Here is a 15,977-nt window from a genome sequence, read left to right on the forward strand (position 1 = left end):
ATTACACGAAGGGGATTTTGAAACTGTTGTTCTTTGACACAAAGAAGCGTTTGTTCTGAATATTCCAGAGGTATTAGGATAATGTAGAAAAGGAGTTAAAAAAATAACAGATGTTGTATGAAATGGAGAGAAACAAACCAAATTAATAAATGATGAGAGGGCAATAAAGGTGAATTTTATTTGTGTCTTGAATAAATTTTGGCAACCTAATAATAATGATGATAGCAGTTATTATTATGTTTATTATTGTTAGGTTTTAAGAATTATTATTATTTTCTTATGCAAATTATCAGACGACAGTTTAGTTATTATTATTTTGAAATAGTCCATTGTCTGTATGGTATTCATATTAGGGGATTTTGAAACTAAGCGTTTGTTCTGAATAATTATTAGGATAAATGAATTAAGAAAAAGGTATGCTGTATAATAATAATGAAATAATTGATAAAATAATAATAATAATAATAATAAATTATGCCAATTATTATTATGGCAATTATTAATTATTATTATTATTATTATTATTATTATTATTATTATTATTATTATTATTATTATTATTATTATTATTATTAAGTTCTTGTTCGTCAAATAAGGCAGTAGATAATTAATTTGTTGGTAACTTAAAATGAATCTTTTCAGCCTAAATTTCACGATTCACTCCCTCTTCCTGAAATCTGTTCCTGCGAAGACTGTTCTTCACATTGCCCCTCCATCTTTCTAAATCCTTTACCTTTGATAAGACTTAATAATACTTAAAGTAATTTTCAGGGTAACTATCTACGAAACACATCGACCTCCCAGATAAAAAGATTAGAAATTTCCTTCGACTCTGTCCCTGAAATATTTCCTTCTGAATCTGCCTGCAAAAGATCTACGTGATCGAAAAGGAACAAGATGCTGGTCTGAGCGTCTTTGAGATGAAATCTCATCTTGTGATATTTATGGTCAGCCGCATCAATATGCAAATGTCAACGATGCTCAATATATCAGGAGAACTGTGAATGGGTGTTCCGTAAACCAGAGGAATGTGAATGGATGGACAATGTGGACTGAGATTCTGATGTTTTAATCTTTACGTCGACGTGTCAGGGCTTTGTATGAACGGAAATGAATGAATGAATAAATAAGTAAATAAATAAATAAGAGAGCAAGTAAGCAAGCAAATCTATCAAGAAGGCAAATCTATCAAGCCAAATGAGCAAGCAAGCAAGCAAATATATCAAGAAGGCAAATCTATCAAGCCAAGTGAGCAAGCAAGCAAACAATCAAATCTATCAAGCAAGCAAGCAAGCAAATCTTTCAAGCCAAGCAAGCAAGCAAATATATCAACCCACGCAAGCAAGCAAGCAAACAAGCAAATCTATCAAGCAAGCAAGCAAATCTTTCAAGCCAAGCAAGCAAGCAAATAAGCGAATATATCAATTCAAGCAAGTAAGCAAACAAGCAAATCTATCAAGCAAGCCAGCAAGCAAATCTTTCAAGCCAAGCAAGAAAGCAAGCAAATCCATCAAGCCAAGCAAGAAAGCAAGCAAATCCATCAAGCCAAGCAAGCAAGCAAGCAAATCTATCAAGAAAGCAAGCAAGCAAATCTATCAAGCAAGCAACCAAGCAGATCTATCGAGCAAGGAAGCAATTCTATCAAACAAACAAATCTATCAAAAAAGCAGATCTATCAAGCAAGCAAGCAATTCGATCAAGCAAACATCTATCAAGCAAGCAATTCTACCAAGCAAGCAATTATATCAAGCAACCAAGTAATGCTATTAAACAAGCAAATCTATCAAGCATGCAATTCTATCAAGCAAGGAAATCTATCAAGCAAGAGAATCTATCAAGCAAGTAAATCTATCAAGCAAGTAATCACAACAAACAAGCAAGCAATCTAGCAAGGAAGCAAGCAAGCAGGTAAGCAAAGCAAAGCCAAGCAAGCAAATCTATCTACAGTTCCTTTTTGCCATTTAAATCCAGTGAAAAATGAATGATGAATAATAACAGAGGCAGAGGTTGGAGAGGTCTTTCCGAGATGACGTTTCAGCCGAAGAAATTTATGGCCAGTTCCCTGAATATGCAAATTGCACCGATTCCCTTCATATATATACCTCCTACGGCAGAGCGCTGCGTATCGATAATTCGAAGCAATGTTGTTTATGTCGCTTCAGAGGAAGAAAAACAGTGAACAAAAACAAAAAAGATCGAGTTTGCAATGTTATTAATCACACGCATGAAATGATGGTGGAGTTTTAAATTCTTTATGAAAAAATGACATCTAATTAAAGCATTCATTAGGAATAATTCATTAATTCAGATATTTCACGCGTCCCTCTCGAAACTCATAAGCGAAGATGCGATGCATTACTACCCTAATACAATTCTCCTTGTATTTTAATTATTTACTTATATTTTATCTATTTATTTACTATTTTTTTTAATGATTGATCTCTTCTTTCTGTATTTCCACTTATCTTCTGTTACTTCTTTCTAATGAACACCTTAATATTCTTTGCAAGTTTCTTGTTCCATATGAATAAGGTTCATCTTTTGAATAATAATAATAATAATAATAATAATAATAATAATAATAATAATAATAATAATAATAATAATAATAATAATAATGAGAATCACTTTGATAAGAATAATTTAATTTTACATTTCACGTGAACAAACCTCTCTCGTTTATCAATAATATCTCCATTCATTTTCAGGCTTTTCCATTTTATTACTGAGTCTAAACCTCAATCGCAGAATCAATTTCCCCCCCCCTCCAAAAGCTATCTGAGTAACTCCAAACCCGTAGGGGGTTTGTGCCGTCAGTGCGCCTCATGCGGCGCACTGTAGAGATTACTTAAGGGCTTTTGCATCGTCCCTTCCATGGCCCCTAGATGCAACCCCTTTCATTCCTTTTACTGTACCTCCGTTCATTTTCTCTTTCTTCCATATGACTTTCTTCACTAATCCTAACAACTGTTGCATAATGGAACTGCAAAAGGTTTTCCTCCTGTTACACCTTTCAAACCTTTTTACTCTCAATTTCCCTTTCAGCGCTGAATGACCTCATAGGTCCCAGCGCTTATCCTTTGACCTAAATTTTATATTCCATTCTATTCTATTTTGTTTTAAGTAATTCCATGAGACTGTTTATTAATTAAGAAGAAATTAGTACCTGAAACTTTGGGCGGGATGGAGAGCCATCTCACCTGAGTAGGTGAGTGTTTACCTGTCACTCCCCTTCCCCTTGTTAGTTAATTAGTAACCCCTTTCACCTTAGGCTTCTCTGTTTGACCTCCGCTTCTCAGGTCAGCTCTCGGCTTAGTCGGAACAGGTACTCATTCGCATACACCCCAGATTAATGTTGTGTGATGTGTATATATGTATATATATATATATATATATATATATATATATATATATATATATATATATATATATATATATATGTATATATATATATATATATATATATATATATATATATATATATATATATATATATATATATATATATATATATATATATATATATATATATATATATATATATATATATATATATATAAATTATATATATATATATATATATATATATATATATATATATATATATATATATATCTTATATTTTTTTTTTTCTTTTAACGTGCTTTTATTCCCATTTTTGTATGGGGTAAGCACGATGCCTTCTTTGAAGGACTTTTGGATTTGGCTTTGGAAGATAGACCTGTGGTCTCGATTGCTGCCCTGCCTGACATCCAGACCCCGGTACGTATGTTTCATATCATACCAGACCCAACGCCCTTTCAAAAGCAGCGAGAAGTTATTGCGCGGGTATGGCGAGCGTTCGAGACGTGTGAGATGTTTGTTATGTTTTTAGAAGGTGTTGTAGTGGCTTTGTTTTGTTTTGTGTGTGTATTTAGTCTGTAACATCCATTTGCTTTTAAGCAAACCTATCCGTTGATTACACATATAATCCCGGGATGTCTACACGGATAGCAAAGTGTCTGCCTCTCTGATCAGCCGGCTTGCAATTAATGGGATAGTTGAAGGTTCTAAGAGGATTGAACCCGCGCCACAGACCTTTACATTAGAAGGTTTTTAATAGTGAAGCTGCTGCTGTAACCGACTGAGCCATATAGGCAGCTCTTTTATATATATATATATATATATATATATATATATATATATATATATATATATATATATATATATATATATATATATATATATATATATATATATATATATATATATATATATATATATGTATATATATATGTATGTATATATATATTTAAACAATTCATGGGATGACTATAATATGCCGTAGTAAAAAGTCTTGTCATATTTAATTCAACAGTAACGAACAAAGCAGAAGTAAAAAATGAGAAGAATAAAATGAAATAAGAAATAACGTAAAGAAATCAAGACGCGATGAGAGAGAGAGAGAGAGAGAGAGAGAGAGAGAGAGAGAGAGAGAGAGAGAGAGAGAGAGAGAGGACCGAATATTTACAAAAGCAAAAAGAGGGCAAAACATGACCTCATGAAAAGTTCGCCATCTAAGTGAGGGAAGGAAGTCAGGATTAAAGGACTCTGCTAAAAGTGGATGGTTTAGTTTCTGAGTTTCTCAGGTCCTAGGAGGAAGAAGGACTGCGTAGGACTCTCCTGAAGAAGAGGTCCTAAGGACCCTTTATGAGGGTTGTGGAAAAGGGGAACTTGAGTCTTTATGAGGTGATGGACGAAAGTTCTCAACAATGGGGAATTCGGCTCTTGGGGATCGAAGGGAATTGCACAGCTGAGTCGAAGTCCACTTATATATCTCTTTCAGTGGTTGGTAGACATTATTATTATTATTATTATTATTATTATTGATGAAGAAATCCACAGTAAATATAAATTATAAACACGTATTTATTATTATTATTATCTTATTATTATTATTATTATTATTATTATTATTATTAAAGCATCTCTTTCATCTTAGGCCTTTCAGTTTGTCTATGCACGAAGAATAAATATGCATGTGTGGGGGGTTCTTGGAAAAATGGAAGTAATAGAGAATTTTAAGAAATGAGTGTCATGGATATGTTCGTTCATACATAAATCATATTGTTCCAAGACTTCACGAAGTCTAATGTTGTATCTAACAAGCTTAAAGCAACACAGGCAACAGTAGACAAGTTCCAGAGAGAGAGAGAGAGAGAGAGAGAGAGAGAGAGAGAGAGAGAGAATGTTGTTAGATACCATAAAAACACTTTCCACTTACTGGCATTCTCAACCACATTCTCTTTGCGGACAGAATTCTCGTTTGATCCAAATTCCTGATTCCGTAAACGACGAAATTAGGAAGAAGAATTAGCGAGAATAAAAGAGCGCCGCTTTTCGCTAACTCCCTCATAAATCATCCTTTATTACCCTTTCAGGAAACACTTTTATTTACTCCCTTAATGTAAAAGGAAGCTCCATTTACACGGGAGATGAAGAGGCAGGAAATTGTCTTGTGAAAAATTCTTCCATTTTGCTATCGCTAATCGCTGTGGCATTTTACTGAATGATATTTGGTTAAATTCATTTTTTCAAATTCTTCAAATTTATAAGATTTATATTCTTTTTCCAACAAATTTTTTTTTTAATATCCATAGAAACATATTGTCAGACAAGTTCAAATTGGCATTAGGTTTACTATATAATACTAACTGATATAAACTCACTTTTATGGTGATTATTCCATGATATTCTCCTTGGTGAATGAAGGAGTGTTCATATAAATCGAAAATTATGTTTTCGTGTCAAAAGACTTCTGTTCCTCACTTCGTCCGTCTGTCTGGATGTCAAAAGGCAGCAAAAAACATCACATGACTTTGTAATGAGTTCTTGGATTGCCACACATTAAAAAAAACTTAAAGCGAAAACTGTAGAAATATCACCAATCATTATTATTACTGTGATAGCATAGAACAAAATATAGAATTTAGGCCAAAGGCCAAGCGTTGGGGCCTATGAGGTCATTCGGCGCTGCAACGGATACTGACGGTAAAAAGGTTTGGAAGGTGTAACAGGAGGACAACTTTTTGCAGTTGCGCTATGAAACATTAATTTTGAGAGGGAAAGTAAGACGGAAGAAAGAGAATATGAGGAGGTGGCAGTGAAAGGAATGTTGTTTAGTGAGAGGGTTAGGGAATAGTAAGATGGAAGTTTCTTGAAGAGAGTTCATGTCATCTTGGTTTCAGTTTGCAGTCTCAGAGAACAAGGAGTAGGTACAGTAGATAAGGAATGAAAGAGGGTTTGCAACTAGGGGCCCAAGGGACGATTTCGGCAAAGAACCTTAAGTAGCAGACTGCTTTGATCTATTTGCGAACTTAAATAGATATTTTTTTATCTAGGGAGAGTGCAACGTGGGTAAAATGACGTCCTGTGAAAAATGGAGGTGCACTGATCAGACAATGTCACTAACATGAATATGAAAGGTTCCCAGAACTCTTGGGATTACTGTTATAGTATGATGATCCTGATTATATTTCCTGATTAGAAAGAAAGTTCATGTCAATTTTGGTTTCAGTTGAACAGTCTCAGAGAACAAGAGGTTTTCTGAGAACGAAAGTACCTGGGAATTCTTCACCCACGCGAGAATGTTTGACAATCATTCTCGGTTCAAAACCCCATTCCCCCATATTCAAAAACTGATGTCCTTCGTCAGGTTTTAGACATTTTGGCCCAAGAGCTAAGTCTGTGTTTGAAGACAGCCTTAACTTTTGAAGTCTCGAGAGCAAAGTGGGCGTCTGTTGTTATGTGACTGGTATTCGGAAAAGTCATCAGTGAGTGGTTATGTTGGAAAGGATAAAATCTCACAGCTTCACGTTTTTGTATTATTAACGGGGAAAACATATAACAGTTTTGAAAAAGTTGGAGAGGCTGTGCATTAAAAACCAGGGTAATGGGCGTGATGAAGGCCTGTAGAGATGTTGAAGGAATTATAACATAATTTTGCACATAGTTTTTCTGTAAAAGAAAACTATAGAGATGGCTTTGTCTGTAAGTCTTCTCTTCTTTTTCTTTAAATCCTTTTTCTGTCCGCCCTCAGATCTTAAAAACTACTGAGGCTAGAGGGCTGCAAATTGGTATGTTGATCATCCACTACCTCCAATCATCAAACATACCAAATTGCAATCCTAAACCTCAGTAGTTTTTATTTCATTTAGAAGGTTAAATTTAGCCATGATCGTAAAACTTCTGGCACCCGATATAGTCTGTGGGACCAACAACATAAGGCCACCACCGGACCGTGGCTACAACAAGTTTCATGGACTGCGGCTGAAAGTTTCATACAGCATTATACTCTGTACAGAAAACTCGATTCATCAAGCATACCAAAGCAAACCTCACTAGTGTTTATTTCATTGAAGGTTAATTTTTACTTGTTTATATGTTGAATCAACTGTAATTCTTGACATAACATAAAACAGGGAATATCGTTAGTGTTGTACAAACAAGAGGTCCAATATTTGACTGTGTGACTCAAAGTTTTACTTTAAAAAAGCCTAATAAACATATTATTAACGATAAAACAACCCTTTCAAAGTCGTTCTTGTGAGTGAAGGAGAATTTCAGTCTTATATAGTATGAGAAAGCTTTCAGAATTCTACGTTCATCTTTCTGGAACTAAATTCTCAGTTCCAGTGTATTTCTATCTCAGAGAAACGAAGCACAATAACTTTTCTGATGGCGAACAGAGGACCACTCCACCTCCTGCATTCACACTCGACAACAACAAATATTTGACAAGAGACTAAAAAAGTGGATAGGAATCTTGCTCAAATTTTGCACCAGTACTTGAACACTGAAATTGCAACCTAGATTAGCAATGAACATATCTTCATTAAAAGTAATACAAAAATAACTTGAAATTATTCTGTCTGTGAATAATTACGTGTCCTAACTACGCCCAATTTACCCGAGACCTGAAAGATAAATAATTCATTAAAAGCAAACAGGACTTATTAACACTGACAGAGAAGCGTGGGGGGGGGGGGGGATTGGGAAGGCAAACGCTCCTTTCTTCATCTTAGACGAATTCTCATCATGTTCCTCTAAAGCCTGACACTGTTGATAGGAAAATATTCATAAAAAAAGTATAGAATCCTGTAATTTGTGAAGGAGACTTAAACACGATTCAGAAAGGTCATCATAAATGGTGAAATATAAACAAATGATTTGGAGTGAAGTCTTATGAAAATGTTGGCGTTTTCATCTGATGCTATGAAAAAAGCCTTTATGACAACGGAATCAGTATTATTATATTTTTTCCTTTATTTATGATGGTTTAATCATCTAAGGCCTTTATTTTAATTGAGTGATCTGCAAGAGTAATTTACGGTACTTATCTCGAATGCAGATAAGGAAATCTGATTCATCTTTCGTTTCAAAGGAGGGAATGTTGGGTCCCTCTTCAGACAAGACCTCTCCCCTTGTTGTGCTTACATAATAATTCCTTCAGACTCTTCTGTCCTTGAAGTTCTGGCCCCCTTAGGGGATTAGTGCCGTCAGTGCTCCTCACGTGGTGCACTGCAGGCATTACTTAGGATTCTTTGCAGCGGCCTTCCATGGCTGCAACCCCTTTCATTCCTTTCACTGTACCTCCATCCATATTCTCTTTCTTCCATCTTACTTTCCTCAGCCCTCTCCTAACAATTGATTCATAGTGCAACTGCAAAAGGTTTTCCTCCTGTTACTTAACCTTTCAAACCTTCTTACTGTCAATTCCCTTTCAGCGCTGAATGACCTCATCATAGGTCCCAGCGCTTGGCCTTTGGCCTAAATCTTATATTTCAGTTCCAGTTTAAGTTCTGGCAACAATGAACATGCCACACCTAATGCTATTCTGTTCTGTGCCTTCTCTCGTTTTGCTGTAAGATACAGTCTTATAGATACGTAATACAGGTGAAGACAGGTTTCAGAAAAGGGTTTTGACTTTACCGATGGTTAGAGGGTGTCCTTACAGTGTTTTCGGCAATGTTTCCATTAATGTCCACTCAGGGTCATCTCTTGTTCCGTCTAATCTTCACCAGCGTTCAAAGCATAGTTGATGCTTCAAATGGCTTTTTATAACTTGTTCTACAAATGCCACTTATGTTTTCATTTCAAAGTTAAGGTCAATATTTACTCTTATCATGAACCACCTAATAATGGGTCTAGGGATCTGGGAACATTACTTCATGGAACTATTGGGTTCAAAGTGATTCATCTTCATGCTCCTTGTGACAAGTTTCTGATATAAATTCGCCTCATTCTGATATCCTCGTTTTTAGAGAGACGGACTATTCTACAACTTCAGGTAAACGCCTGTCCCTGATTATCATGTACAGTACATGCTTTCAATATTCTTGTTTTCTTTTATCTATTACCTGATTCCTTTGGGTTTTTCTTATCAAATTTTTTTTCCTTCTATTTTAGCATCGCTGGTTTGAAAATCCTGACCCATTTTTCTCCACTTGAGAGAACCCCCCAAAATTGTGGGGGTCAAACTCTATAGTGATGTTAATTCCAAATTATTAAAAAATAACTTAAATGTATAATAGTTCTATCTGTTGATACGTATTGTCACTCTATAGTGATATCAGTTTCAACTTACGGTAATAAAAAAAATTAAATATATGTATAGCAATTTTATTTGCATATGCAAATAAACTCCGGAAGCAGAACAATAGATTTGGGCTATAGAAAAGACCAAAAACTCTTTGAGTTAAAAAAAAAAGTACATTGCATGTTTTGTCAACTTGCCAAGAAAATATATATGGCCTTTTCTCGGTGGAATTAGGTTTATATTTTGCACCTGTTTACAACATGCCTACAAAATTACAGAATAAATTGTACTTGAAGTTAAAAGCATTAGTGTACTTACTCCAGAATGGAATGAACAGCTGGACAATTGATTTAAACTTTTTCGCCGTAAAAAAGCATATTTTGCCCAGTGTAAATTTCTTTTTCTGACATATAGTTATCTTCTATATTTTTCCCTGAAATATTCATTTAATTATAATTATATATAAGAGAGAGAAGAGAGAGAAAGAGTAAGAGAGAGAGAGAGAGAGAGAGAGAGAGAGAGAGAGATAGAGAGTATGGCTTATAAACATTTTTTATTGTTTCTTGATTGCTGTTTACCTTCAAATCCTTTGATACGTTTTCATTCTCAACCGATTCCTGAAGGAGAAATGTGACCTTACACTCAAAACCAGCCTTCGATCTCTCTCCTGTGAAGGACTTTGCAAACCGGATATCCCAAGTCAGCCTCTCTCATGTTTCCCAAAGGACGTTTGAAGTCCAAAGGCGATGAAAAGTCCACTTGGAGATAATCTCTCGAGAGTCTTTTATTCACAGTTCACAAGGCTTAATTCTCTAAAGTGTCAATGAGGGTCTCGACGGTAAATTGCAAAGAAGATTCTAATTTGTTTTCTTTATGTAATGTGGAATGGAGATGGATAATATACACGACTTCCCTCTTCTCTTTTCCTATAAGCTTCTTCCTCCTCTTTCTCTCTTTCTGTCTTGATTTAAAACTATCCATTGCTTCGAAATATGAGATTAATATATATAATATTAATATTTATTGGCTATTTCAAACCTCAAGAAGGGAGAAAGAGAATCAATATAAATTCACCATAGATGAAACGAACGGAATATTTCTCTCTCTCTCAATAGATGGATAGATATATAGACAGACTGATAATGAATTTCGTAGAAGCTCAGAAAGGTCTTCAGGACTTCGAGTGGAACGTGACCTCAACTTCTGTGGTAAATAACGTCGATGGATTATACTCTGTTATATTACCATGTTAAATGTAATCATCGATTACATTTCAAGGTTTGAAAGAACAAATTACCTTTATTAGCAGTTAAGTCATTCCCCTCTCTCTTGATATAAATGTTAAGGTTAATTAGTCAATCAGCAACCCATAATCTGTTAATAACTTCTTGGTGACATCAAAGAGATGCGTCCATTTGTTCATAGACTCTGATGCCTTGAAATAATTCGACATAATTCTCGTCTAAATATTCTAGAGTAACTTCTTCTTAACTGCTAAACATAAAGAATGAAATGACATTTAATATTTTCCTGCCATGTATATTACCGTTACCATTTCCTTCCTCCCATAAATACCATAATGGAATGTACCTTTTCCCAGTAGCCTTCCGGTTCAGGTCAAAGTGAAATTGAATCTGTTTTGGTTACAAATCTAAGACGGAAATTCTGGTTGAAGCTGCGTCAGAAATACCTGGGGACTGCCGTCATAAAGATGTGGAAATATATTTTCATGTAATTTAAGTGTAACTGGAAAGGAAATGTCATTAATAACTCAGAGAAATATCGCTGTAATATTTCCGCCATTATCACCAAATCTTTAAAGGAAGAAAAAATGGCAAGGGCAGAGCTAAGGTAACAACATATGGGTAGGGGTAGGGGCAAAGGTGAGGGCATGGTAAAAGTAAGGGTCAGGTTAAGATTTACAGGTAAGGATAAGGTAAGGCTAGGTAAGGGCATGAGTAAGAGTGGGGTTAAGGTTAAAGGTCTCTCTTATAGTTAAGGTAAGAACAAGATTAAGAGTAAGGTAAAAGCTAAGGGCGAGTCAGTGGTACCAAGGCAAGGGTAAGGAGAAAGTAAGAATAAGAGCAAGGGTAACAAATGGCCTTTATTAGCAATTAAGTCATTAAGATAAAATGGGTGATTAGTCAATCATCAAGGTAAATGGTGGCAAAGGATGGGTAAATGCAAGGGTATGGGTAAAGGAAAGTCAGTAAATAGGTAAGGCTAAAGGTAAAGGCAAGGGCAAAAATGAAGTAATGGTAAGGGTAAATACCAAATGGTAAAGCAAGGGCAAAGGTAAGGTAAGGGAAATGGTAAGGCTAAAGGTAAGGGCAAGGGCAAGAAAAAGGGGCCGTCATAAGGGTGTGAAATATAGGGTCATGTAAAGGGTAAGGGAAATGTCAAATAAGGTCAAGGGCTATGGAAATCCGCCATTATCACAAAATCTTTAAAGGGTAAGGGCAAGGGGAAATGGTAACAAGGAGGGTAAGGGCAAAGGGAAATGGTAAAGGAAAGGGTAAGGGCAGGTAAGGATAAAAGACTAGGTAAAAAGTAAAGGGTTAAGATTAATGGAAATGGTAAAGGAAAGGGTAAGGGCAAGGGAAATAGTAAGGGCAATGGAAATGTAAGGGCAAGGGAAATGGTAAAGGAAAGGGTAAGGGCAAGGGTAAGGGAAAGGAAAATGGTAAAGGGGTAAGGGTAATGGAAATGGTAAAGGAAAGGGTAAGGGCAAGGGAAATAGTAAGGGCAATGGAAATGTAAGGGCAAGGGAAATGGTAAAGAAAAGGGTAAGGGCAAGGGGAATGGTAAAGGAAAGGGCAAGGGAAATTGTAAGGGCAAGATTAAGGGCAAGGGAAATGGTAAGGGCAAGGTAAGAACTAGGGGTAAGGGCAAATGTAAAGGAAGGGCAAGGGTAAGGGTATGGGCAAGGGAAATGTTAAAGGGCAAGAAATGGTAGAGGCTAGGGAAATGGTAATGGTTAAGGGCAAGGAAAATGGTAAAGGAAAGGTTAAGGTCAAGGAAAATAGTAAGGCAATGGAAAAGGCAAGGTCAAGGGAAATGGTAAAGGAAAAGGTAAGGGCAAGGGTAAGGGCAAGGGAAATGGTAATGGTAAGATCAAGGGCAAGGTAAAAGCAAGAGCTAAGGGTAAGGCTAAGAGTAAATCTTTGGTAAGCCTAAAGGGAAGAGCAAGGGTAAAGAGGGGAAAAGGGTAAAGGAAAGGTTAAGAAGGAAAAGGACCAAAGAGCTCCCATCCATTCTCCCTCCTAAGGGGAAAAGTGACATTCTCTCTCCCTCTCTCTCTCTCTCTCTCTCTCTCTCTCTCTCTCTCTCTCTCTCTCTCTGGGTGTGTATGTGTGTGTGTGTGTGTGTGAGCGCAGAAATGTTCCTCAGTAAATGAAATTTATAGTCCTGGGAAATGATCCTCGTCACCTTCGCCTGGGAAAAGTTCGCTTTTCCTCTGGACTCAGGTACGTGCCAGTGGTTCTCTCTCTCTCTCTCTCTCTCTCTCTCTCTCTCTCTCTCTCTCTCTCTCTCTCTCTCTCTAATTATAGTTCTGTCAACTGTTTCAGTGCGACCGTCTCCTTATGCTCAAGGTCGTGCTTATTGTATGTTTGTGAATCATTACAATAATATATCCAATAATATACGTTCGTCCTTTGTTACTCATATGATAAAAAGTTATCGCACTTTTATCAGAATTGACTTATATCCCACTATAACCATGTCATCAGATTCGATACCGTATTCAGTGAGAGTCAAATCAAATACTGAAACTTTCATTCAACCGAATTTTTCCCCCAACACAAACAACCGAACGCCAATTGTGAAATGTTCATTCATTCATAAAAATGTTATTCATCCATAAAAAAGGCGAATGGTACAGAATTCTATGACAACTGGCTTTCATAAATCATTATTTTCGTTCCAATGCAGTGATCTTTTGCCTCATTCAGGGTTTATAAACAAAATATGTAAATACATAAATGAATCAGTTTTCACCGCAATCCTAATTTAGTGACAGTGGGACTTTGCTTATTCCTTTTTTGAATATAATAATAAACACATCAATTCTGATTCAGTACTCATAATTAATGCTTACATTTCAACACAAAGGCTCAGTGGATGAGGGCTTCGATGTATTATCAAGTATTTTAGGAAGTTTCTGATATATATTTATTATATGTTTTTCTTTTGAATGCCGTTATGTTTTTTCCTACTCTTTTAAGAAACCCATTAATTTTTTATTTAAATAATTTTAAATAGATGATACAAATGATTTTAGAAACATTATACGATACAAAAGTATCATTTTTCCCAAAGGTATTAGAATTAAATAATTTATTTTAATATATTATATATATATATATATATATATATATATATATATATATATATATATATATATATAATATATATGTTATATATATAATATATATAGAGCCCCCTTTATAGCATAATATAAAATTATATATATACAAAACATATATAATTATATATATATATATATATATATATATATATATATTATATATATATATATATATATATATATATATTATATATACAGTATATTTCAGTTCAAACCATAGACTGAACATTAGATTCGCTGATCAATACACCAGCCATATCCACCAAAGAATTACTACAGTGAACAAAGACTCTTTAAGTTACTAAATACTCAAAAACAACTGAACAAAAATAACTGTTTGTGAGATGTTATTATTCAAACGGTATTATCTTTTTGACTCCCCTAACAGTGTTACTTCAATAAAAGACACCATATAACTGGTAAACATTTATGCAAACTTTACTTTTGGTCAGATTTCATTCACACATACAGGATCTTTTTAAATGTGTATGTATGTATGTATGTTTATGTATGTATTATATATTATATATATATTTTATATCCATATATATGTTATATATATATATATAAATATATATATATTATATATTTCATAATATATATATATATACATATATATGATATCATGTATATATAATATATATATATATAATATTTATATATGGCTTATATATATATATATATATCCATATATATATATATATATAGCCATATCACACATTACCACAGGTGAAAAATAAGAAACGGGGTGTAGGTCCTGATCGGTTTCGACTTTATGTTCCAAACCATTGACGATGGACTGATACAGAGTACCAGATTGAGAAGTCACAAATATATATACTACAAGAACTTTACTTTTGAACATACACAACCGTTAGAGGCCCATATCCCCACTTTCAGGCCGGTGTCGAGCTAGGATGTCTTTAAAACTCATTTGGCTAAAAATCACAATAGACTCTTTTTGGGGACATTCATGATAAACAGACCATTTCTTTAACCTCAGATCCACACCTGACAGGTGTCATATCCAGAGTTTGGAAACTCATTAACATTACTACCCTCGTACTGTGTTTACAAATATGATAATCCTATTTTCATATCTCTTTCCTACCTTAAAGTTTAAACAATTTACAAATTTCTTTTGATATTAAAGGATCAAGTTTATACATCCCTTGACTGATATTCATATTATGGTTGTAACTTTCTTTTATGAAGCTAGATTCAATGATGTTCCTTTCCAGTGCATTATTAGAATATACTATCCTTTTTGCCCTTTCCAGTTGATAGCATGATTGTTCTCACTAACATGTACAAATATACCACTGTTCCCTTATGCATATCTCACATTTTTTATGTTGTTCAATTCTTTTTTTCCAGTGCTTTCCCGGTTTGGCCAATATAAAAGTTGTCACAAGACTTCACGGAATTTTATATACACACCCTTTAATATTGTCTGGGGAGTTCTTGATAAGTACATTTTTTCATTGTTGTATTGTTCTTAAATGCGACATTAACACCAAAATTTTAAGAAGATGAGGGATATCTTTCATACTATTATTATAAGGCAGAACAAGCAAATTTTTTGTGTTGTAAAGGTTCTTTCTGGTTTTGATACATAGTCTTTTTGCCGCTTCATATGCACTGTTTAATACACTATCAGGATATTTCAATTTTTTGCCTGCATTCCTAATCTTATCTATTTCACCATCAATATATTCAGGGCTACTATATACTGTAATGCTCTTAAAAAAATAGATGAAAACACTGATTTTTAACCTTTTGCTTTGTCCAGAATAGAAATGCACATAGGAAGAGTGGGGATATGGAGCCTCTAACGGTTGTGTATGTTCGTCACATACTGTTCTTGTAGTATATATATTTGTGACTTCTCACACTCTGTATCAGTCATTTATGTCAATGGCTTGGAAATAAAGTCGAAACCGGTCAGGACATTGTTTCTTATTTATCATATATAATATGTGTGATAAATGAATCATATACAAAGTGATAATAATCATATATATATATATA

The sequence above is a fragment of the Macrobrachium rosenbergii genome, chromosome 15, assembly GCF_040412425.1.
Source record: "Macrobrachium rosenbergii isolate ZJJX-2024 chromosome 15, ASM4041242v1, whole genome shotgun sequence".
Classification (NCBI taxonomy): Eukaryota; Metazoa; Arthropoda; class Malacostraca; order Decapoda; family Palaemonidae; genus Macrobrachium; species Macrobrachium rosenbergii.